The sequence below is a fragment of the Coregonus clupeaformis genome, unplaced genomic scaffold (assembly GCF_020615455.1).
Source record: "Coregonus clupeaformis isolate EN_2021a unplaced genomic scaffold, ASM2061545v1 scaf0271, whole genome shotgun sequence".
Lineage (NCBI taxonomy): Eukaryota > Metazoa > Chordata > Actinopteri > Salmoniformes > Salmonidae > Coregonus > Coregonus clupeaformis.
In genome coordinates, this window is record NW_025533726.1 from 285435 (window position 1) to 309670 (window position 24236).

At 44.5% G+C, this 24236-nt stretch overlaps 2 pseudogenes; one reads left to right on the plus strand and one right to left on the minus strand.

Moving 5' to 3' along the window:
- Positions 1 to 207: 207 nt before the first annotated feature.
- On the minus strand, positions 208 to 16205 carry LOC123484310 (annotated as a pseudogene).
- A 612-nt stretch (positions 16206 to 16817) lies between these two features.
- On the plus strand, positions 16818 to 24184 carry LOC123481249 (annotated as a pseudogene).
- Positions 24185 to 24236: the final 52 nt, after the last annotated feature.

Consider the following 24236-nt stretch of genomic DNA (forward strand, 5'->3'; position numbering starts at 1 on the left):
AATACTTTCTTAGCGTGATACAATTTAAAATGTGTTTGTAGAGACGCTCACAAAACAGACTTTGATAAAAGGCATTACTTTACCAAATCAGACGTGAGCTTTGCTCAGAGTTTACACAGCCAGCTTCTCCAGGAGCATAAAGGGTTAGGGTTGGGGTTGTGTTTTCTGAATGACTCTGAGAGCTATACTCTTAACAGCGAGGAGGCTTCATTGCAGGCCTTGGAGATGAATGATGGCGGTAGGAGAAACCATATCGACCACGGTCCACTCCAGCTCAAGGGTGAAGGAGTAGTGGATACCCAGGTTTAGGCACTTGTACGTCAGATCTCCTCCGGGGGCTAAGTCTGGAGAAAGGACAAAGGGAGGAAGCAGGAATTTTACTTGTTTTTCGTAGTGACGTTTATAAAGCAATAACCAGCTTTACAAAGCAATTGTCAACATTTTACCTTATAAAAAGAGCTTGGTCTCATAGATTATGCGTAACATAAGTAAGCGTAAATCCGGGACACTCAAATTAGTATGATATGTTGCGTTTTGGTATAGTTACATGATGGTTGTTAAGGCAAAAACTAAAGTAGGGTGGTTGGTCAGGGTGGAGTTGGTGGGCGTGTAAGTCTACCAACCCAAAGGATTTGCGAGTTTGAATCTCATCATGGGAACTTAAGCATTTTTAGCTATTGGGCAACTTTTCAACTATATGCTACTTTATAGCTACTTTACAACTCTCTTAGCATGTTAGCTACCCACTCCTAACCTAAACTTAACCCTTTAACCTAACTCAAGAAATCATTGTACATTTTGCACATTTCGAGTAACATATTGTACCTTTTGCAAATTACGTAACATATACACTGAACAAAAATACAAATGCTAACATATACAAGTATTGGTCCCATGTTTCATGAGCTGAAATAAAAGATCCCAGAATTTTTTCCATACGCACAAAAAGCTATTTCCTCTAAAATTGTGTGCACACATTTGTTTATCCCTGTTAGTGAGCATTTATCCTTTTGCCAGATAATCCATCCACCTGACATGTGTGGCATATCAAGAAGCTGATTAAACAGCATGATCATTACAAAGGTGACACCTTGTGCCAGGGACAATAAAAGGCCACTCTAAAATGTGTGCAGTTTTGTCATACCACACAATGCCACAGATGTCTCAAGTTTTGAGGAGCATTTTTGAGGAGCATGCAATTGGCATGCTGACTGCAGGAATGTCCACCAGAGCTGTTGCCAGAGAGTTGAATGTTACATTTCTCTACCACAAGCTGCCTCCAATGTCGTTTTAGAGAATTTGGCAGTGCGGCCAACTGGCCTCATAACCACAGACCACATGTAGCCACGCCGGCCTGGACACTCTACATCCAGCCTTCTCCTGTGGAATCGTCTGAGACCAGCCACCCGAAAGCTGAAAAATGTCCAATGTCAGAAACGTCCAAAGCCATCCTCATGCTTCGTCCTCACAGGTTTTAGCCTGACTGCAGTTTTGGCGTCTAACCCAACATCAGTGGGCAAACGTCTCCACCTTCTGGTCGCACTGGCACACTGGAGAAGTGTACTCTTTGCGGATGAATCCGGTTTCAACTGTACTGGGCAGATGTGCCCAGACAGTGTGTATGGCATCGTAGTGGTGGCGAAGCGGTTGATGAATGTCCCAGCGCGTTGTGAACAAAGTGCCCCATGGTGGCGGTGGGGTTATGGTGTAGGGCGGGCGCAAGCTACGGACAATGAACACAAGTACACATTTTTATCTATGGCAAGTCAGATCATGCAAATACCGTGGCTGAGGTCCTGAGCGCCTCGTTGTCATGCCATTTATCCGCCTCCCTCATGTTTCAGGATGCATAATGCACGTTACCCTTGGGGTCTGTACACAATTCCTCGAAGCTGAAAATGTCCCAGTTCTTCCATGGCCTGCATACTCACCAGACATGTCACCCATTGAGCATGTTTGGGAAGCTCTGGATCGGCCAGTGTATGACGGGTGTTCCATTTCCCGCCAATATCCAGCAACTTCGCTTCAGCCTTTGAAGGGAGTGGGACAACATTCCACAGGCCACAATCAACAGCCTGATCAGCTCTTCGTCACGAAGAAGGTGTGTTCCGTTGCATTAGGCAAATGGTGGTCACACCAGATGCTGAATGGTTTTCTAATCCACTCCCCTACCTTTTTTTTGTTTAAGGTATCTGTGAGCAACAGATGCATATCTGTATTCCCAGTGTCATAGATTAGGGCCCTATTTATTTATTTTACATTGTTCGTTATATAAACTGTAACTCAGTAAAATCTTTGGAATTATTGCAAGTTGTGTTTTATATTTTTTGTTCTGTAATACAAATTGTAATTCATTTAACAATCATCGAAATGGGTGGTGGACATCCACAAATTAATACATACTATCCGAAAAGTAACATATCATGTCAGCAGATTTACGTACAGAATAGTCCGAAATGCTCTGAGACCAGGTTTTATAAAACTGTATATTTGGATCCTGGATGCTAATTGATTGATAGCCAGGAGTTATTCAAGATAATCGCTTGCTGGGTAGTGCCTGTTAGCATTTCCATTTGAATTATCCACTGTCCCCAGCCCAGCCAGCCCCAATTCATAAACATAATCTCCATTATATCCCCATGCTTTCTAGCCAACATTTGGTTTTGCAACAGTGGGGGTTTGTCTGAACCTTGCTGCCTGACCACCACTCCAACTTTCTATGTGATGCAGACAAAAAATTCTGTGAGTCATCACAATGTTGTCCTTTTGATGGAGACTTCCGGCCTGTGGTCCAATTCCAGTCCAATGTTTCCTGAGTTTACCAAATTTAAAATGGAATTGACCCCAGCTCTGATGAAGACTGGCTCACATATTGTTTTTTGCTGATGCGCCATATTTGTGAGTTGTTCCTGTGTGTCTTCTGATTTTCATGGCTGCCTCCTGTGCAGGCTCAAGCTGTTTAAAAAAACAATTGAACACAGTTAATACAAATAATAAAAAAGAGGCCCCTATTCATAAAAAAAAATCCATTATATGCAGTGAGGTCCAAAAAATGCATATGCACTCCACTAACTGTAAGTGCAGCTCTGGATAAGAGTGTCTGCTAAATGACTAAAATGTAAATGTAAATGTCCAAAAGTATTTGGACAGTACACATTTAATTTTTTTTCAGCCCTTTAGATTTGAAATGAGCAATGACTATGAGTTAAGGTGCATACCGTCCAGCTTTAATCTGTGGTAATTCACAGCACTTTTTGTACATATCCCCCATTTTAGGAACCAAAATAATTTCGGACAAATTCACGTAGGCTCATTTTGGGGTCACTTTAATTGTAAATAAGAGTATAATATATTTCCTGAACCCTTGATTACCATGATCTACGGATAAGCCTGAATGAATTCGTGAATATTGATTAAGAAAGTTACAGAGCTACAAAGACACCCATAAGACATCTACACCTCTCACCATTATCGTTAACAGGGGAAGTTAGCATTTTTGTGGGTTATGATATTTACTGACTGATCAAAAACCAGTACATGGATCACCATATAAGCATTTTATAAGTGGCAGATTATGCCATTTCGGGTACTATTAGCCATTTATTAGGCCTTTATTCCAGTGTTTGTGTGAATAGGACAACACTGAATAAAGGAACAATAAATGACTAATTATCTACAGAATATAGGCCTAATTGTGCTGCTTACTAGCTACACTTATCAACTACAAATGAATGCCTAATATGCCTGATCCCTGGGTTTCATGCCACTTCCCATTCAGCTCTCCCAACAACTCACCACGCTCGGCAGCAGTTGGTTAGGCACCTCCTCATTGGAGCAGGAGTATGGGAAAAACAGCATCTGACCATAGGAATGGATGGAGAGGTAGAGCTTTGCCGAGTCTTTGTGGCTGCGCGGAAGTTAGCCACGGCCCGCCTCAGGCTCCGACTCTGGAACTGGCCGCAGTATATCTCTTCACAGGGCCTGTTGGAGGCGCCCTTCGCTGCAGAGTGAATAGAATAGACAGTTTATTGTCCATTTGGTTAGAATAAGGAAAGTCATCTGTCCATTTGGTTAGAATGGAAAGCCATCTTCTGCCTTTTTTCCCAACACCCCCCAGAAACACACACATGTTGAGTGACACAGAGTCAGTGGTGGTGCAACGCCCCTGGATGGAGAGCAATTTTGAATACGTGGCTTGCTCAAGGAACAACGGCATGGTTTGTATGTGGGATCAGAGACCAGTAGCCCTCAAGCTGCCGGTTCAGTTCCCATTTCAGACTTACTGCACCAGTTTGCATCAAAGTTTCTATTGAGGTCGGTTCCAACACAGTTGCTTTCCTTGTTCGAGGAACGATTCTTTCTCCACATTCGGTTTCTGGTCAAATAAAGCAGCACACAAAGTATAATCACAAAACAAATACTGACATACTGTATACACTCATAAAACCTATAGCCTACTGCCATATACTAAAAACCTATAGCCTACTGCCATATACTCATAAAACCTATACTGACGTAAACTCACAAAATCTCTCTGACATTCTGTATATTCATTATGCAGAATAAATGAGAGAGTTGTTTAGGAGTGAGTGGAATGGATCTGTGTGATAAAAATTATATATATATATATATTTATTAGATCATGTGCACAAAGTACACTACATGGCCAAGAGTATATGGACACCTCTTCAAATTAGTGGATTTGGCTATTTCAGCCACACCCGTTGCTGACAGGTGTATAAAATCGACATACCGCCATGCAATCTCCATAGACAAACATTGGTAGTAGAATGGCCTTACTGAAGAGAGCTCAGTGACTTTCAACGCGGCACCGTAATAGGATGCCACCTTTCCAACAAGTCAGGTTCGACAAATTTCTGCCCTGCTAGAGCTGCCCCAGTCAACTGTGAAGTGCTGTTATTGTGAAGTGGAAACAACGGCTCAGCCGCGGGTGAGTAGGCCATACAAGCTCAAAGAACTGGGACGCCGAGTGCTGAAATCCGCGTAAAAATAGTCTGTCCTCGGTTGCAACACTCACTACTGACTTCCAAACAGCCTCTGGAAGCAACATCAGCACTAACTGTTAGTCGGGAGCTTCATGAAATGGGTTTCCACGGCCGAAGCAGCCGCACCAGCCTAAGATAACCAAGTGCATGACAAGCGTCGGCTGGAGTGGTGTAAAGGTCGCTGCCATTGGACTCTGGAGCAGTGGAAACACGTTCTCTGGAGTGATGAATCCGCTTCACCATCTGGTAGTCCGACGGACGAATCTGGGTTTGGCGGATGCCAGGAGAAGCGCTACATGTCCCAATGCATAGTGCCAACTGTACAGATTGGTAGGGGGAGGAATAATGGTCTGGGGCTGTTTTTCATGGTTCGGGCTAGGCCCCTTAGTTCCAGTGAATGAAATATTAATGCTAAGCATACAATGACATTCTAGACGATTCTGTGCTTCCAACTTTGTAGCAACAGTTTGGGGAAGGCCCTTTACTATTTCAGCATGACAATGCCCCCCATGCACAAAGCGGTCCATACAGAAATGGTTTGTCGAGATCGGTGTGGAAGAACTTGACTGGCCTGCACAGAGCCTGACCTCAACCCCATCGAACACCTTTGCGATGGATGAATTGAACGCTGACTGCAGCCAGGCCCAATCGCCCAACATCAGTACCCGACCTCACTAATGCTCTTTTGGCTGAATGGAAGTCCCCGCAGTAGGGCTGATAGCAATTAGTCGACTAGTCCATTTTTTGGTTATTAGGCTGTTGGTCGACAGATTGTTTTAGTCGACAGTAACAAACAAACTAATGAATAAATAAATGAATAAATAAAAATATATATATGTATATATACGCACACACTACTAGTCAAAAGTTTGGACACACCTACTCATTCAAGGGTTTTTCTTTATTTTACTTTTTTTACTTTGTAGAATAATAGTGAAGACGTCAAAACTGTGAAATAACACATACGGAATCTAGTAACCAAAAAGTGTTATATTTGAGATTTTTCAAATAGCCACCCTTTGCCTTGATGACAGCTTTGACACACTCTTGGCATTCTCTCAACCAGCTTCATGAGAATGCATTTCAATTAACAGGTGTGCCTTCTTAAAAGTTATTTTGTGGAATTTATTTCCTTCTTATTGCATTTGAGCCAATCTGTTGTGTTGTGACAAGGTAGGGGGGCAGAAGATAGCCCTATTTTGTAAAAGACCAAGTCCATATTATGGCAAGTACAGCTCAAATAAGCAAAGAGAAACGAAGTCATGAAGGTCAGTCAATACAGAAAATGTCAAGAACTCTGAAAGTTTCTTCAAGTGCAGTCTACAAAAACCATCAAGCGCTATGATGAAACTTCGGCTCTCATGAGGACCCACAGGAAGGGAAGACCCAGAGTTACCTTTGCTGCAGATAAGGTAATTAGAGTTAACAGCCTCAGAAATTGCAGCCCAAATAAATGAGTCACAGAGTTCAAGTCACAGACAAATCTCAACATCAACTGTTCAGAAGAGACTGTGTGAATCAGGCCTTTGTGGTCTAAAGGACACCAATAATAATAAGAGACTTGCTTGGACCAAGAAACACAAGCAATGGACATAGACCGGTGGAGATTTGTCCTTTGGTCTGGAGTCCAAATTTGAGATTTTTTATTCTAACCCGATGTGTCTTTGTGAGACACGTTGTGGGTGAACGGATGACTCACATGTGTATTTCCCACCGTAAAGCATGGAGGGAGGAGGTGGTATGGTGTGGGTTGCTTTGCTGGTGACGTCTGTGATTTAATTAGAATTCAAGGCACAGTTAACCAGCAGGGCTACGGCACGGCATTCTGCAGCGATACGCCATCCCATCTGGTTTGGGCTTAGTGGGACTATCATTTGTTTTTCAACAGGACAACGACCCAACACACCTCCAGGCTATGTAAGGGCTATTTACCAAGAATGAGAGTGATTGGAGTGCTGCATCAGATGACCTGGCCTCCACAATCACCCGACCTCCACCCAATTGAGATGGTTTGGGATGAGTCGGACCGCAGAGTGAAGGAAAAGCAGCCAACAAGTGCTGAGCTATGTGGGAACTCCTTCAGGACTGTTGGAAAAGCATTCCAGGTGAAGCTGGTTGAGAGAATGCCAAGAGTGTGCAAAGCTGTCATCAAGGCAAAGGCTGGCTTTTGAAGAATCTCAAATATATTTTGATTTGTTTAACACTTTTCTGGTTGCTACATGATTCCATATGTGTTTTTTTCATAGTTATGATATCTTCACTATTATTCTACAATGTAGAAAAATAGTCAAAATAAAGGAAAACCCTTGAATGAGTAGGTGTGTCCAAACTTTTTGACTGGTACTGTATATTTACACCCATCTCAGTGAACTAATCCATTGCGGAGGCCTAGACTAAAGCCTTTTATGTTTGACTCTAAAATGTGGTCAGAAGCTCCATATGGAGGGTGTTGCAGAGCCTCCAGAGGCATGCAGAGGCCAATCGAGCTCTGTACGCATCGCCATGCCTCCCACATTTTGTAACAATGTGGAGGGGCTCTGCGTGCGCAAGAAGTATGAATGCCCTGACTTCTGCTGAGGCCATTCTTGCCCTGACTTCTGCTGAGGCCATATCACAGTAAATGCAGACATCGGATTGACCATGCGCCCAGATGCACAATGCACTTCTCTCTCCAGAAGCGCACTCTCCCCGCCAATTTGTGCATATTCATTTTTCATAACTTCATTGTGAGAATTGTTTGCATTTGATTGTTGGTGTATATCAATTCCCCATTACATATATCACCAGTTGTACATTTACCATTAATTCTTATAATTTCTAATCTACAATGTTTGTTACTTTGATTACAGTCATTTATTTTTAATGCATTCAATATTAGTATTCCAGTCTTCCTGTTCTCATTGTCGGAGTGGACACATTGTTCGCAGAGTGCACAACCTATGCTACGCTTGTGAAAACAAGTTTTGGTTTATTTAATTCAATTTACGAGTTCTGTCAATTTAGTCCATTGTCTTTTGTTTGGAGTGCTCCTGTCAATGTTGAGTAAGACGCGAACACATAAATTAGGCCTATTGGCTACCTGGCCTGCTAGCAAATGTAGGCATATAAATGTGCCCATTTGGGGATCTGATTGTCACGATCGTCTTGACGAGAAGGAGTAGACCAAGGCGCAGCGTGTGAAATGAACATGACTTTAATAGTTAAAGCACAAAATACAAAAACAAAACACGATCGAGAAGTCCACAGTAACACTGACTGAACACGGAACAAAAACCCACAAACACAAGGTGAAAACACACAGTTTAAATATGGCTCCCAATCAGAGCTAACGAGCCAACAGCTGACACTCGTTACCTCTGATTGGGAGTCACTCAATACAACCAAGGAAAAACAACCACATAGACAACCCAACCAAACAGAACACAACGAAACGGACACACCCTGGCTCAACATACAAAGTCCCGGAGCCAGAGCGTGACCAGTACCCCTAAAGCGCGGATGCGACCGCGCCTCAACAACCCCAAACAGGGGGAGGGCTGGGTGGGCATTACTCTCCTCGGAGGCGGCTCCGGCTCGGGTGACCCACCACCCTTCTTCAATCCCCCCCGTAGCGCCCCGGTCCGATCTGACCCAGCTGGTAGGATCTGGACTGACGACGCGCACCCCTGGCTTGGCGCGTGAGGGGAACGGACGGACCTGGCTGACGATACGCACCCTAGGCTGATCGTGGGCGAACGGGCCTCACCAGGCTGACCGGCTCGCCTCCCTGGCTTGGTGAGTAGCAGGAACGGGCTGGATCAGGGACGGCTCGCACCCTTGGCCGAAAGAGTAGCAGGGACGAGCTGAACCAGGCTGACGACTCGCACCCTTGGCTAGTGCGAGAGAGGAGCGGGCTGGACCAGGCCGGCGACTGTACCCTGCTGGTGCGAGTAGCAGAAGCCCGGGCTGGACCAGGCCGGCCCGCGCACACCGTAGGCTTTAATGCGTAGAGCAGGACAGGCCGGACTGGGCTGACCGGCACACACCGGAGGCTTTGTGCGTGGAGCAGGAACAGGCCGGGCTGGGCTGGCGACGTACACCGTAGCTTTGTAAGTGGAGCAGGGACAGGCCGGGCTGGGCTGGCGACGCACACCCGTAGGCTTTGTGCGTGGAGCAGGGACAGGCCGGGCTGGGCTGGCGACGTACACCGTAGGCTTTGTGCGTGGAGCAGGAACAGGCCGGGCAGGGCTGACGACGCACCCCGTAGGTTTGGTGCGTGGGGCAGGAACAGGCCGGGCTGGGCTGGCGACGCACCCCGTAGGCTTGGTCGTGGAGCAGGAACAGGCCGGGCTGGGCTGGCGACGCACACGTGGGCTTGATGCAGAGAGGCAAGGGAACAGGCCGGGCTGGGCTGGCGGCGCGACCGCACAATTAGTGCGGGGAAACAGGACAGCCGGCCGGGCTGGCGGCGTGCACCGTACACTTAGTGCGGAAGCAGAAACCGGGCCGGACCGGACTGGTGACGCACACCACTTGCTTTGGTGTGAGCGGGACTGGGTTTCATCATAACCTTCCGCTCTCAGCTGCCTACCGAGTTCCTCTCGCCGTGCCTCATTTCTCACCCCTTCCCCTAATCGCCTCTAATAGCTCCATCCTCTGCAACATTAACTCCTGCTCCCTCTTCGCCAGTAGCTCCCTTAACCTGGTGGCCTCCTCAACTAATCGCCCTGTGGCAGCCTCCTGCTGCCCAGTCGCCCCTGCCGTGTGCCCCCCCCTAAAATTTTTTTGGGGTTGCCTCTCGACCCTCCGACGCTGCTCCCACGTCCAGGCTGCCGATTCCTGGACACACTGCTTGGTCCTTTGATGGTGGGTTTTTCTGTCTACGATCGTCTTGACGAGAAGGACTAGACAAAAAGGCGCAGCGGTGTGAAATGAACATGACTTTAATAGTTAAAGCACAAAATACAAAACAAAACACTGATCGAGAAGTCGCAATAACACTGACTGAACACGGAACAAAAACCCACAAACACAAGGTGAAAACACACAGTTTGGGGATATGGCTCCCAATCAGAGCTAACCAGGCCAACAGCTGACACTCGTTACCTCTGATTGGGAGTCCTCAATACAACCAAGGAAAAACAACCACATAGACAACCAACCAAACAGAACACAACGAAACGAAGAACACCCCTGGCTCAACATACAAGTCCCGGAGCCAGGCGTGACAGTACCCCCAAAGGCGCCGGACTGCGGCCGCGCCTCAACAACCCAACGAGGGGAGGGCTGGGTGGGCATTACTCCTCGGAGGCGGCTCCGGCTCGGCTTGACCACCACCTTCTTCAATCCCCGTAGCGCCCCGGTCGATCTGACCCAGCTGGTGGATCTGGACTGACGACGCGCACCTGGCTTGGCGCGTGAGGCAGGAACGGACCGGACCTGGCTGACGATACGCACCCTAGGCTTGATGCGTGAGCCGGAACGGGCCTCACCAGGGGCTGACGACTCGCCTCCCTGGCTTGGTGCGAGGTAGCAGGAATGGGCTGGGAGATCAGGCTGACGGCTCGCACCCTTGGATTAGTGCGGTAGCAGGGACAACGAGCTGAACCAGGTTGACGACTCGCACCCTTGGCCCGTCGGCGGTGGCAGGAACTCGGGCTGGACCAGGCCGACCACTTCGTACCCCCTGGCCTGAGTGCGGTAGCAGGAACAGGCCGGGCTGGGCTGGCGACGCACACCAGGCTTAGTGCAGGAGCAGGAACAGGCCGGGCAGGGCTGAGCACACCGTAGGCTTGATGCGAGAGGCAGGAACAGGCCGGGCTGGGCTAAGACCCGGCTTTACCGAGACTAGTGCAGGAAACAGGAACGAGTGAGGGCCGGGCTGGCGAGACGGCACCACACCTAGTGCGCGGAAGCAAGGAACGGGCGGACCGGACTGGTGAGGCCTTACACCACTTGCTTGGTGTGTATGTGAGCGACTGGTTTCATAACCTCTCCGCTCCTCAGCTGCCTATCGAGTTTCTCTCGCCGTGCCTATTTCTCACCTTTCCCTAATCGGCTCTAATAGCTCCATCTCTCTGCAACATTAACTCCTGCTCCCTCTTCGCCGGTAGCTCCCTTAACCCTGGTTCCTCCTCAACAAAATATACGCCCTGTGGCAGCCTCGCTGCCCAGTGCTCCGTGTGCCCCCCTAAAAAATTTTTTGGGGTTGCCTCTCGACCCTCCGACGCTGCTCCCCCACGTCCAGGCTGCGATTCTGGACAGCTGCTTGGTCCTTTGATGGTGGGTTTTTTCTGTCACGATCGTCTTGACGAGAAGGAGTAGACCAAGGCGCAGCGTGTGAAATGAACATGACTTTAATAAGTTAAAGCACAAAATACAAAACAAAACACGATCGAGAAGTCCACAGTAACACTGACTGAACACGGAACAAAACCCACAAACACAAGGTGAAAACACACAGTTTAAATATGGCTCCCAATCAGAGCTAACGAGCCAACAGCTGACACTCGTTACCTCTGATTGGGAGTCACTCAACTACAACCAAGGAAAAACAACCACATAGACAACCCAACCAAACAGAACACAACGAAACGAACACACCCTAGCTCAACATACAAAGTCCCGGAACCAGAGCGTGACACTGATAGTATTTCTGATTGGCTTAACGCACCACCACTAATGATCTGTGGAGCTTCTCAAAGTAATGTTTTCTTCACCTCAAACAGCAAGCAAACAAAGTCTGTTTTTACATCCATTGAGAATTACAATAGTTCCTCAATGTATTTGAAAATTATTTCCAGCTGTCTCCCTTTTGATAACCACTCAGCATGAAAGGGGAAAATGGCATGCTCTGATCCAGCGGAAAGCGTCATAAAATAGGCTTCTTATCAGAGCTTGACTTTGACTTAAATAGGTTCCGGTACTCATTTTTGGATGCTGTTACTGTTTATATTTAGGTGCAGGAGCTCCACAATACTTTTGAGCTAATATTCTATAAGAGGAACAGGAGCTCAAGCAGTAGAAATGTGTAGGTGCCGGTACTCAGCTCCCGGTGAGCTCCTGCCCAAGTCAAAAACAAGCACTGCTTCTTATGCCTTGCACAAATAGCGTACAGTTGTGTCTGTCCGAGCTCACTGGTGTGGGAAACTGAGGGCCCAGAATATTTTATACAATGTTGCAAATTTGCTAGCACAAGCTTTGGGCCAGACCCAAGTTAATAGTTGATCAAATGTTTCAAGTTCGTTGCAGACAGGCCATGTGTAGCCAATGTGATTTATAGGATATTTATTTTTATCAGGATATTTTCTACCTGCAGGCTGCAATGTTTTTATTTGTTGGCTTGATGTAGGCTATTTTACATAGTTGGCAATGGCAATAGAAGTTACTTTTAGGTTTGTATCATTTTTATTTAGATTTGGATAGAATTTTGATTAACCACATGACAATGATTTTGAGATATGAAGACATTATTATAAATTAAATGAAACTGTTTCACGAAAATGTGCATATGAAAACCATAACTTGCACGCAGATCGGTAGAAATGGTAAGATACATTTGCATTCCACATGAGAAAGGTTGCCAACGACTACTGTAGCCTATTACCGGCAACTCGGAGAGTAATGGCAGAATCTGCGAAAGCCAGCTGGAGCGGGAGGAGAATAGTTGGGTCAGGTTACGTTTTTTTTCTTCTTCTGGTTATCTAGATCTCTGGCGTCCTCGAGGCATTAAACCATAAGCTTAAAGCATCAGACAAGCTCAATGCATATAGTTGATCTTATTAAAACACATAGGGTGTGTCTAGATTTGAAAAATACAAGTAAAAAATTGTTTTGCAATCGATTGGTCGAAAGAACAGCCGACTTTCGGTCAACCAAGATTTGTTTTCCTTCGGGGACAGCCCTACCCCGCAGCAATGTTCCAACATCTAGTGGAAAGCCTTCCCAGAAGAGTGGAGGCTGTTATAGCAGCAAAGGGGGACCAACTCTATATTAATGCCCATGATTTTGGAACGAGATGTTCAACAAGCAGGTATCCACATACTTTTGGTTATGTAGTGTATGTCCATGATGCACAGTGCCCATAGAGATGACAAATGTTGTGTAGCTCAGATTGACATATTTGAAGGCACTGGCGGCATTCCAGACAGACTACATTGCAGACTCATGCCAGATCTCACTGGATAGGTGTTTATCATATCAGCTAACCACATCATATAGCAATCTGATGCATGACTGCGCAGTCGATTACGTGGCACACAACTATTGGTCGATACCACGTCTGCAATGTTGTCGTCCTGGAACGCAACCACTGACTCAATTTCGATACATCTTATTAATTGTCATATTTTTACCGTTGTCCATGTGTACTTGTATCCATCCGGGTTCATGACAGGCAGAACATAGATGTCCATACTGTTCAGCATCTCAGTGATGTCATTGTTTTGATTGTAGAAATTCAAGGACTGAGGAAAGAGCACAAGGAAGATTCAACAATTTAATATATCTGTCTGTGTTCCAAATTAAAATAGTGTGCAATACAATTTTATATTCCAGAGCCATCATAAAAATGAGTTATGAAGATACTATATAACCAAAGATGTATACAGTATCAGAATAGATAGAGTGTAAGTTGGTAGAGAATCTGGATTTTAGGAACAAGGTACTGACATATTGCACAAACCACAGGCAGAAGGCTGGGGAGATCCACTCTCTAGCATGAATGCCACAGTCAATCCACATTGCTCTCTTTTCAGCTCTCTCTTGTCGTCCGGACAACTGAAAAAGACAACAGAGAAATGCAATCATTTGATCAGATGATGAACATGTGACTGTTGCTTGTATAAAATGATTATGACAATTACATTATTTCAAAATATAATTATTGTATCAATCATTGCTAAAAAGGCAGCTTGGGGCACCTTGAGAACATAAAGTGGGCGTTTCTCATACGATGAGCCAATCAGGATGACTTTGACCATGTCTGAGTGTTCCTGGGCAGTCTTGTTGATCCAATAGTATATCTACAGAAGAGACAGCATGATAACATTTTCATCTACCAGCTGGGACCACAAATGACCAGGGCCTTGTATTCATAAAGCATCTCACAAGTAAACTGATCTAGGACCAGCTGCCCCGGCCATATAATATTATTCATTATTATCTAAAGGCATCATAATGATCCTAGATCAGCACTCCTACGCTGAGACGCTGTATGAATACGGGCCCAGAAAAGGTTATGACATTGAAGTAATGTTAATGGGATGTTACATTGAGATTATGTTAATGTTACATTACATTGTAAGTTATGTTAATAACATTTGGTAATGACATGACACAATCAGGTCTCTTACGTCCCAGAGAATGGTATCTCTCATAATAAGATGTGCTGCTTCGAGGTCCGCCGATTCATTCCTGGTCTGCATCTCAATCAGTTCCTCTGTGTTGTCCAGTAGCACTCTGAAACAAACACACATTATTGCTCTTGGGGAATTCTCTGAACTATTAAAAACATTCTACATGCATTTCATAATACTGAAAGCTTATTCAATATCATGGATATGACCTTAAGGGCATAACATAACAAAATCAATATTGAAGTTAAAGCGAAGTCGGCTGGTAGTCCCAACCGTGGCTTGAACTCAAGATCTTGCTACAGTAAACGCAACACCTTAGCCCTTAAGACAAGAAATATGATATTCTTGATGAGCCAGTTAGGTGTTGTGTTAAAGTTGCTAGTCTCGCTAAAATATGAGCATTGATCACATGACATACTGGTGTGTTATGTGGTGTGTATGCAGCAGGTCTGTGACAGTCCCCAAGTTGTTGGCAGGAACAAACAGGTGCACCTCAGTGTCTGCTCCAATGTGCTCAGGTGAAGCAGGTGACCACAAAACTGTCTGGGAGACACACACAACACACACACACGTTCATACACACACAAACACATGAATAAACTTTTTAAATAATGTATCCTAATTGTGAGTAACAATAAGTCTGAAAACAACACACCGTAACCTATTACAGAAACAAAAATAGTAATTGCACAATGTTCTTGGTTCAAGACCAGTGAAGTGAAAAGTTATTTTTAAACAGAAGATAATTATTTGTTTATTATCACATCGTTATTGTACCTCATATTGGCTGGATATGTTTCTCACAATATCTGCCTGTTGGTGTGTTGTGACTTGGATTGAGAGTACTTGGTCACTGTGAAAGACAAAGGAAAAATAGGGCTAGGTCTCAATAGTCTAATGTGGCTTCCTTTCCTCGTCTCCTCTTCATCTGCACATATGAAAGGAGATGAGAGAGAGGTCATAAGACTATTGAGATGTAGGGGAGCGTGAGGTGAGTTGAGCTAAAGGGGTAAGTTCCCTTGTTTCTAGGAAACCATACACAAAATTATTAATTTGACCAAATATTTAGGAAGAGGTCATCATTTCATGGAGTCTGTGAAGGAATAAACCACATGGAAAAAGTGGTAAGCGAGTTTGTAAAAAAACTGATTTTTACCAAGTCAAATTAATTATTGGGTTAGAGGTTTCATGATGCTTGTATCTAAACCAAAGTATATCATTTTAAGATTGTTCTATACACCAGTTGGGGTCTCTATACGCTTCAATATGAGGTCTTAAACCTAGCATGAAAGTGCATCCTTGTAGCTGTGTGGGCTAATATAGTCAAAATGTTTGCCTTGGGGTAAATTGAGCCAATGGCAAATTGAGCAAATTGAAGTGTTATTCTTCCCAGATCCATATAGTTTGCTATTCATTACAGTTCTGTATTATAGCAACTACATGGGTTTAGATTTGTCCTGTCATCTCATAATTTCTTGTGAATGTGAATTCCTTAAATCATGTCAATGATGTCAACGTCATGTCAATGATCACTTCCAATTCTACTTTAAACAAAATACAGTTGGATGAAAACATGTAGGAGGATATACAGTGGAACGAGTAAACATTATCATGTGATCATGTGGTGGTCCTTCTGGATCTGTCAATCAAATGCATCTATTTTTCATTTAGGTTAAGCAAAGTCTCCTAAACAATTATGACAATGTTTACTGTAGGAAACTTACTGTTTTGAAGTGCAGTCACCTGTCTTAAGGAGTTTGTAAAAGTTCAGCAAAACAGCCCATATTAGAAGAGCCTTCATGTTTAATGTGTCCAAAACTTGTGCAAGATGTTTGGTTAACATGGTAGAGAGAGAGATAGCGAGAGAGAGAGAGAACTGTGTTGATTTAGCCAGAGTAAAGTCTAAGTTAAACTTTACTTTTTTGAGGAGGGCTTTGGGCTGCTTTGCAATAACAGTGAGCTGTTTAATACGCCATGATTTCCCCCAAAAAATAAGATTCAATAATATAGGTCTTTGTTTTAAAACCTTTCCACATCTTGATTAACAAAATGATTTATTGTCATTTATGTGGGTTTAAACTTTATCCTGGAACTGCCTTTTACCAGAAAAGAATGTGCTTTAGTAGGTCTACAGAATATTGTATATTCATTATGCAAAATCTGTCAGCTCACAGAGAAATTCACTGTCCTATACCCAATCACTATATAAACCCTAGATAACAAATGCTATGTATTGGCCATTGAGAGGCTTTGAAGGCACCGGTCGGCTATATTGGCACTCCGTAGTAGGAGTAGTTCTCCATAGGAATGAATGGAATTCGACAGTATTTCAATTAAATGTTTCAAGGACAAAATTCCATGTATTTAAGTATTTTGTTGTTGTAGTGGGGACAGTAACATTAGTACTCTCTAAAAAAATGCTTTAATACTTTTTCATTTATTTTTATGTTTAGCACACATAATATAATTTAAAAGTATGCATTAAGGTGTATAATAGAATAAACGTGTCAAAAACTAATGTAGACATTAATAAATGTCTTTCTATAGCTTTCAAAATATTTTGTACAATTGAGTTGGAGTGCCAAGATGGCTACGCGGTGGCTTCAATACAGCGCCCCCTGTCAATCATCCAGGGTTTATACACATCATTGACTACACCAGGTGGCGCTATGCGCTCACTGAGGTATAATATGAACGTACGCGCTAACCTAAAATAAAAACCGATAGTGAACTCGCAGCACAAACAGTTCCGGTTTAGAGGTTGTGTTGTCAAGATGTCTGTCCATGATCAACTTGCTCAATGTTTGTGTGATCTAATCAGGTTGGTATTTTATGTACATATTTTTGTCTGAAGATGTTAGATATTTGCCAAGCTAACTAGACAAAACATTGTGCGATTGATTGCTTTAGTCAGCTAGTTAGGTATTATAGCTAATCAGCTGGCTAGCTAGCTGTCAACAGCACATCACCTACGTTACAGCTAGCTAGCTAACGTTAAGCCAGCTATTATTTTATCAGAAGTAATTCCTAGCCTATGTTCATCTGTTTATCAATATCGACTCGTGTAATTTTTCTTACTAAGCTAACGTTAGCTCTCGAAATCGCGTATTATCCGTGACGTAGGGTTTTCAGCGGTTAGCTTCGCCCACGCACGGTTGTTGGCTGCGTGTGAACTACAATTCCGACGCTGAGTGTGTGTTTTAACGTATAGAAACGTCAATCATCGCTTGCAAAACGGTTTCTGAAACATACGCTGATATGCCACCCCGTATCTTTCATGTCAGCTAGAAAGATGCATGATACATTTACACTTACTGTAGCAGTTTTATACAGATCCATAAACGTGTGTGTGCATCCAATTGATGAACAACTACACTTCCTCCCCAGTTACGCTTACACACAGGTGTTCAGAGCAAGTTAGATAGCTAGCTAATTAGCACAGGTCATCACTAGTTACCACAGTCATAAACCCTGCCTATTTCTACAATTTCTCTTCTGAAAAATCTGATTTTAAACCTAACCTAAAATTAAGAACAAAAGCTACTTTTTATTTCCATGAATTTTTACAATAGCCAATTTTGACTGTGGCTGTGTGGTAACAGTGACAACCAGATGACCGCCTATTTCTTCAATCTTTCTGTAAACAAGCAATGTAACATGGCCGTGTGGGAACACTAACACTATCAAGATGTGTAGTAATTTAAACATTTGTTTTTGAAAATTATTTATCTGATATGAAAGATACGTTCCTTATGTTTCCATAACCTTACAGCAAGCAATGCGTTTTTAGCATTCAGAACGATCGTTGGGGATCTTAACAAACCTCCCCTGGCCAGAATATACTGTCCTCAATAGGGTATATCAGCATATGTTTCGAAAACCGGTTTGAAAGCCATGATTATTTACGTTTCTAACGTTAAAACACATGGAGCCAATGGTGGGCGAATGTAACCGCTGAAAACCCTACGTACAGAGAAGGTTTTTCGAGAGCTAGTTTAGAGTATAGATAATCAGTTTGACAGGGTTTCTGGACCTTGTTCAGTAGTAACGTTAGGCGAACGTTGCAGGTAGAAATGTCATGAATAGAGCTGCTATAGGTCATATGGTTCTGATATAGCTTATTCGACATGTCAGAGAGGCATGTTTGCTCTAGCTAGCTACATATCTGAGCATTCAGTAGTAAACAAACGCAGATGGTTGCAGATAGAAATGGCATGAATAGAGCTGATGTGATTCCATATTCTACAAGTCAGAGATGCATGTTTGTTCTAGCTACATTATACATTTCTATCTGAACGTTCCACAACGTTGTCTTACTGAATGGGCCCTACCTTTTCTGTAGAGCAGGTCTGTCACCTTATCTCTTATAGTTCTCTCATTACCCCAGGTTGTTGTGGACATTGCTTCTGCCATGCGTGTTTCTGTGCATGCTCCTGACCGCCATCCTGGTTGCGCTCGTCATGGGTGTGCGCGTGTGGCTGCTAGCGAACAGGAACGCACGGCGAAGCGCGTGATGGGCGTCCCACAGTGGCCTTCTTTCACCCGTACTGCAAGGAGGTGGCGGTGAGAGAGTGTTGTGGTGTGCCCTCAGAGCTTTGCAGAATAGGTAAGGGGAAAATTGCACATTCAATGCATGTCATCGCACCTTGATTAAGCTAAGCCACACCAGCTAATAATCACTGGTGACAAATATTCCTAGCTATAGGATTTTACTACAGAGTGCGCAGTGCATTCAGCATGAATAAGTTACTTTGGTGGCTTATCTACCTAATCTCAGCTTGCTACCCATGTTCAAGCATTATGTTGATTAGAATGTTGAGACAGTATGAAAAATCCATCTCCAACAGTAATTTGTTGCCATGTTCATTAGGCACCAAAGGGAAGAAAACAGATTAGAACAGGGGAGGGACTTAACGCCCATTTTAGTTTCCCCTTGCGTAAAATTTTCTGTTATGTGCCCTAATGAACATCTCCAGTCTTCCACATTAATTCACACACCTGGGTCATATTCACTAGGAACCAAATAGAAGCAAACAAACATACAGGGGAGGGAAGTACTACCAACGGGAGGGACTACCTGAACTTGTCCAATAAACTATTGTTTTCGTTGCAAAAGGTCCATTGCAAAAGGGTTTACTACTGTATGCAATAATAAATATGGTCTTCTCCACGTCCCAGGTACCAAGATGTCAACTTCATGGTGTACACGGGCGACCAGGGTGTGACGGGTCAGCAGATTCTTGATGGCGCCCGGCTGCGCTTCAACATCCTTTACCTCGACCCGTCCAGTTTGTCTTCCTCAAACACCGCCTATTGGTCGAGGCCAGCCTCTTCCCCCACTTCACTCTGATTGGTCAGAGTGTAGGCTCAATCTTCCTTGGTTGGGAAGCCCTTACGGAGTTTGTCCCAGATGTCTACATTGACTCCATGGGTTATGCCTTCACTCTGCCTGTGTTTAAATACCTAGGGGGATGTCAAGTGGCTAGCTACTGCACATTCCCCCACCATCAGCACAGACATGCTGTCAGTGGTGCGCGAGAGGAACCCCAGGTAGGTAATCGGCTCAGAAGCCTGTTTCCCACACAGACCCCGCAGCCCTTGAGACAGTCTTAACTAGGGGAATATACAGTGGCTTGCCAAAGTATTCACCCTTGGCATTTTTCCTATTTTGTTGCCTTACAACCTGGAATTAAAATTGATTTTTGGGGGGGTTTGTATCATTTGATTTACACAACATGCCTACCACTTTGAAGATGCAAAATATTTTTATCGTGAAACAAACAAGAAATAAACACTAAACTTGAGCATATAACTATTCACCCCCCAGTCAATACTTTGTAGAGCCACCTTTTGCAGCAATTACAGCTGCAAGTCTCTTGGGGTATGTCTCTATAAGCTTGGCACATCTAGCCACTGGGATTTTTGCCAATTCTTCAAGGCAAAACTGCTCCAGCTCCTTCAAGTTGGATGGGTTCCGCTGGTGTACAGCAATCTTTATGTCATACCACAGATTCTCAATTGGATTGAGGTCTGGGCTTTGACTAGGCCATTCCAAGACATTTAAATGTTGCTTAGGGTCATTGTCCTGCTGGAAGGTGAACCTCCGTCCCAGTCTCAAATCTCTGGAACACTGAAACAGGTTTCCCTCAAGAATTTCCCTGTATTTAGCGCCATCCATCATTCCTTCAATTCTGACCAGTTTCCCAGTCCCTGCCGATAGAAAAAACATCCCACAGAATGATGCTGCCATGGGATGGTGTTCTTGGGGGTGATGGAGGTGTTGGGTTTGCGCCAGACATAGCGTTTTCCTTGATAGCCAAAAAAGCTAAATTTTAGTCTCATCTGACCAGAGTACCTTCTTCCATATGTTTGGGGAGTCTCCCCACATGCCTTTTGGTGAACCCCAAATGTGTTTGCTTATTTTTTTCTTTAAGCAATGGCTTTTTTCTGGCCACTCTTCCATAAAGCCCAGCTCTGTGGAGCGTACGGCTTAAAGTGGTCCTATGGAAAGATACTCCAATCTCTCGCTGTGGGAGCTTTGCAGCTCCTTCAGGGTTATCTTTGGTCTCTTTGTTGCCTCTGATTAATGCCCTCCTTGCCTGGTCTGTGAGTTTTGGTGGCTGGGCCCTCTCTTGGCAGGTTTGTTGTCGGTGCCATATTCTTTCAATTTTTTTAATAATGTATTTAATGGTGCTCCGTGGGGACGTTCAAAGTTTCTGATATTTTTTATAACCCAACCCTGATCTGTACTTCTCCACAACTTTGTCCATTACCCTGTTTGGAGAGCTCCTTGGTCTTCATGGTGCCGCTTTTGCTTGGTGGTGCCTTGCTTAGTGGTGTTGCAGACTCTGGGGCCTTTCAGAACAGGTGTATATGTACTGAGGTCATGTGACAGATCATGTGACACTTAGATTGCGCACAGGTGGACTTTATTTAACTAATTATGTGACTTCATAGCAAAGGGGGTGACTACATATGCACGCACCACTTTTCTGTTATTTATTTTTTTGAAACAAGTAATGTTTTTCACTTCACCAATTTGGACTATTTTGTGTATGTCCATTACATTAAATCCAAATAAAAATCAATTTAAATTACAGGTTGTAATGCAACAAAGTAGGTAAAACGCCAAGGGGGATGAATACTTTTGCAAGGCACTGTAGCCTGGTCCATATCTGAATGTGCTTTTAGCCAACGCCTCTGACTGTTATTGTCCAATGTCATCTGACTACCATTGCATGACAATGTTAGTCAGAGAAGTTGGCTAAAAACTCACCTACAGATCTGACCTAGGCTTGACCTAAGCTAAGATCAGGATCAAATCAGCTAAGGGGAATATGGGATTTGCAAATACTCTGGGGAATTTACCAGCACTAACTAACACGTTTGCACTGCTATCATTGTTATGACTGTCATCAAGCCTGCATCAATCAGTGTTGTTCATGTTGTAACTTCGGTCCACTTTTCACTTAGTGAGTCATTGACATCCATACATGACTTCCTCTTGTTGTGCATGCTTCCTTTTACCTCACCCGATCCTATCATGTTATCTTTCACCATTCCCCTAACCAACCTCCCACTATGTTTCCAGGTTCAACAACGCAGACTACATCTCCAACAACCTGTTCCTGGCGCGGTCAAGGTGGTCTACTACTGCCTGCTGGCGCTGCTCTACGGTCTGGCCGGCTCCTGCAGCGACACGTGGTCATGGTCAACTCCAGCTGGACCCTGAACCACATCCTGACCCTGTGGCGAGCAACCAACCGCACCTGCCTAGTCTTCCCGCCCTGCGACACCCACGCCTTCCTCCAGCTCCCATTGGAAGAGGACTCGGACCGGAAGTGCCATTCCATCGTTTCCATTGGTCAGTTTCGACCGGAGAAGGACCACCGGCTCAGATTCGCGCCTTCGGAAAAAAGGTGCTGCAGAGGAAAGAGGCGGGGCCGGGAGGAAGGGGAGTCGCTGAGGTTGGTGCTGGGATTGGTGGATGCCGGAACCAAGAGGATGAGGATAGGGTGTTGATGCTGAGGGGGCTGTGCCAGGAGCTGGGCGTGGCGGACAGGGTGGAGTTTAAACTCAACGTACCGTTTGAGGAGCTGAAGAGGGAGTTGGGGGAAGCTACGGTGGGACTGCACACCATGTGGAACGAACACTTCGGCATAGGTAAATACAGAAATAGAATTACTATCATTCTATACTACTGTCATTCTATTTCTATTATTAAAAACACCTGGAGTGGCTATTATTCCAATGCAAAGCTCGTTCTCTCTACATACTCAACATTTAGTACTGTATAATCCTGTACTGAATGGAGTCCTGATACGCCTATTCAACAGCCCATTCTGAAATTGTAGTACATTGTTCTGTTACAATATGCTTTTGTTAATCACCAGTGCAAAGACCTTGTTTGATTGCTAACATCCTCCTCGATATAAATGAAAGATGAAGACATACAGGCATTTTTACTGCCCATAGCAAGTTTCCCAAAATGGTTAGGTTGCTAGCCAGGTGGCGGTTATCACTAAAATGCTTGTGTACCTTCATCTTTCAGTGTTCAAAATAAATGCAGTCTTAGGTAATGCAGTTAAACATCCAGTAATGTGTCTACCTAACTTTAAAGCCAGCACTTACCCTGTACCTTCTGCTCTCCTCTGTTCCCAGGGGTGGTTGAGTGCATGGCAGCTGGGACCGTCATCCTGGCCCACAAGTCTGGAGGCCCCAGGCTGGACATTGTGGTGCCCTACGAGGGGCGGCCAGACAGGTTTCCTGGCCGAGGATGAGGATGGCTACGCAGATGCCATGGAGCGGATCCTGGCCCTGTCACCTCAGCCCGCCTGGAGATCCGACGCAGCGCCCGCCTCTCAGTCACCCGCTTCTCCGACCAGGAGTTTGAGGCCTGCTTCCTGGCCGCCATGGAGCCTCTCATGGGGACACTGGAGCAGGATGAGGGGAGGGGTATGGGTGGAGGAGTGTCTGTGGGTGGAAGTGTGTGTGTCACAGGCTCATGGGTGTGTGTGTGCAGTGCACGCATGCGCATTGATACCTGGTTGATTGCATAGATTTGTGTTGGTGGTTAAGGGACTAAAACTCATGCTTGTACTGCCTTGGCACATTTTGGCATACTAGCCATTCCTTTAGTTGACATAGGATACAGATTGCGTTAAAATGCACAAGGAATACCTTGACTGAAATGAAAGAGAGATGTATTTATTGACATGTCGTCCAGAGCGTCCACACTCTCTTTCTAGAGGGCCATACTGTATGTTTAGTATTTATGTTTTCAAGACCCATTCCATTTTTTCCAATGTATTTGTAATACTTGAGGCATAACATTTTTGTGTTAACTAGTCGAACCTCCTTCAAGTTCCCAGTCTCAATTGTTAAAGCATACAGAAACATGGCTAGTAGACTAGGATGAGTGCTTGTCTAGCAAGGACTGGACACAACTGCTCACTGTGATTTTGATGGCATTCCAGGTTGTCTTTTGCAGTCAAACTACAAGATCTCAGAAGATTTGTTATAATAAGAAAATTAGGTGGGTGCTTACGTTTGTCCTATTTCACACACGTGCATGTGTGAAATTGACATTTTTGTTTTTTTCATATCCCACTCAGTCAGGGATCAGTCATTAATGACGGCGACCCTGGAGCAATTAGGGTTAAGTGCCTTGCTCACGGGCACATCAACATTGTTGACCTTGTCGGCTCTGGGATTTGAACCAGCGACCTTTCAGTTACTGACCCAGATCTCCTAACCGCTAGGCTACATACAGTATTAATGTGGTTCTTGGGATGTGAAACACTTCTCTAGGCGTTGTGAGATCTTATCTCTTGTGTAGTGTGACTACAAAAAAGACAACCTGGAATGCCGGCAGTGTGTCTGACATTGATGATGA